The following is a 2,820-nucleotide window of genomic DNA, read 5'->3' as shown; positions in this document are numbered from 1 at the left end:
ATGCAAAACGACGATTTCTCGCCGATTTTCGTTGTTTTCTGGCATGAATTCGCAAAAAAGAGCACGAAATCTACAAAATCATGACTTTTTACCAAGATTCAACGGCTGAATTGCAAGAAAACAGCAGAATTCTGCACGAAATCATCAAAATTCTTAGAGAAAACCGCATATTTCGACGCAAAACGACGATTTCTCGCTGATTTTCGTTGTTTTCTATCTTGAGTTCGCAAAGAAGAGCATGAAATCTACAAAATCATGACTTCTTACCAAGATTCAACAGCTGAATTGCAAGAAAACAGCAGAATTCTGCACGAAATCATCAAAATTCTTACAGAAAACCGCATATTTCGATGCAAAACCACTATTTCTCGCCGATTTTCGTTGTTTTCTATCTTGAATTCGCAAAGAAGAGCACGAAATCTACAAAATCATGACTTTTTACCAAGATTCAACGGCTGAATTGCAAGAAAACAGCAGATTTCTGCACGAAATCGTCAAAATTCTTAGAGAAAACCGCATATTTCGAAGCAAAACGGCGATTTCTCGCCGATTTTCGTTGTTTTCTGGCTTGAATTTGCAAAGAAGAGCAGGAAATCTACAAAATCATGACTTTTTACCAAGATTCAACGGCTGAATTGCAAGAAAACAGCAGAATTCTGCACGAAATCAGCAAAATTCTTAGAGAAAACCGAATATTTCGATGCAAAACAACGATTTCTCGCCGATTTTCGTTGTTTTCTATCTTGAATTCGCCAAGAAGAGCACGAAATCTACAAAATCATGACTTTTTACCAAGATTCAACGGCTGAATTGCAAGAAAACAGCAGAATTCTGCACGAAATCAGCAAAATTCTTAGAGAAAACCGAATATTTCGATGCAAAACAACGATTTCTCGCCGATTTTCGTTGTTTTCTATCTTGAATTCGCCAAGAAGAGCACGAAATCTACAAAATCATGACTTTTTACCAAGATTCAACGGCTGAATTGCAAGAAAACAGCAGAATTCTGCACGAAATCATCAAAATTCTTAGAGAAAACCGCATATTTCGAGGCAAAACAACGATTTCTCGCCGATTTTCGTTGTTTTCTATCTTGAATTCTCCAAGAAGAGCACGAAATCTACAAAATCATGACTTTTTACCAAGATTCAACGGCTGAATTGCAAGAAAACAGCAGAATTCTGCACGAAATCATCAAAATTCTTACAGAAAACCGCATATTTCGATGTAAAACGACGATTTCTCGCCGATTTTCGTTGTTTTCTGGCTTGAATTCGCAAAGAAGTGCACGAAATCTACAAAATCATGACTTTTTACCAAGATTCAACGGCTGAATTGCAAGAAAACAGCAGAATTCTGCACGAAATCGTCAAAATTCTTAGAGAAAACCGCATATTTCGATGCAAAACGACGATTTCTCGCCGATTTTCGTTGTCTTCTGGCTTGAATTTGCAAAGAAGAGCACGAAATCTACAAAATCATGACTTTTTACCAAGATTCAACGGCTGAATTGCAAGAAAACAGCAGAATTCTGCACGAAATCATCAAAATTCTTAGAGTAAACCGAATATTTCGATGCAAAACAACGATTTCTCGCCGATTTTCGTTGTTTTCTATCTTGAATTCGCCAAGAAGAGCACGAAATCTACAAAATCATGATTTTTTATCAAGATTCAAGAGCTGAATTGCAAGAAAACAGCAGAATTCTGCACGAAATCATCAAAATTCTTACAGAAAACCGCATATTTCGATGCAAAACGACGATTTCTCGCCTATTTTCGTTGTTTTGTATCTTGAATTCGCAAAGAAGAGCACGAAATCTACAAAATCATGACTTTTTACCAAGATTCAACGGCTGAATTGCAAGAAAACAGCAGAATTCTGCACGAAATCGTCAAAATTCTTAGAGAAAACCGCATATTTCGATGCAAAACGACGATTTCTCGCCGATTTTCGTTGTCTTCTGGCTTGAATTTGCAAAGAAGAGCACGAAATCAACAAAATCATGACTTTTTACCAAGATTCAACGGCTGAATTGCAAGAAAACAGCAGAATTCTGCACGAAATCATCAAAATTCTTAGAGTAAACCGAATATTTCGATGCAAAACAACGATTTCTCGCCGATTTTCGTTGTTTTCTATCTTGAATTCGCCAAGAAAAGCACGAAATCTACAAAATCATGACTTTTTACCAAGATTCAACGGCTGAATTGCAAGAAAACTGCAGAATTCTGCACGAAATCATCAAAATTCTTACAGAAAACCGCATGTTTCGATGCAAAACGACGATTTCTTGCCGATTTTCGTTGTTTTCTGGCATGAATTCGCAAAGAAGAGCACGAAATCTACAAAATCATGACTTTTTACCAAGATTCAACGGCTGAATTGCAAGAAAACAGCAGAATTCTGCACGAAATCGTCAAAATTCTTAGAGAAAACCGCATATTTCGATGCAAAACGACGATTTCTCGCCGATTTTCGTTGTCTTCTGGCTTGAATTTGCAAAGAAGAGCACGAAATCTACAAAATCATGACTTTTTACCAAGATTCAACGGCTGAATTGCAAGAAAACAGCAGAATTCTGCACGAAATCATCAAAATTCTTAGAGTAAACCGCATATTTCGATGCAAAACGACGATTTCTCGCCTATTTTCGTTGTTTTCTATCTTGAATTCGCAAAGAAGAGCACGAAATCTACAAAATCATGACTTTTTACCAAGATTCAACGGCTGAATTGCAAGAAAACAGCAGAATTCTGCACGAAATCGTCAAAATTCTTAGAGAAAACCGCATATTTCGATGCAAAACGACGATTTCTC

Source organism: Gnatocerus cornutus, unplaced genomic scaffold (genome assembly GCF_029298725.1).
Source record: "Gnatocerus cornutus isolate USDA-ARS CGAHR unplaced genomic scaffold, icGnaCorn1.1 Chromosome12, whole genome shotgun sequence".
NCBI lineage: Eukaryota > Metazoa > Arthropoda > Insecta > Coleoptera > Tenebrionidae > Gnatocerus > Gnatocerus cornutus.
Note: the sequence above shows the minus strand (reverse complement) of the source record.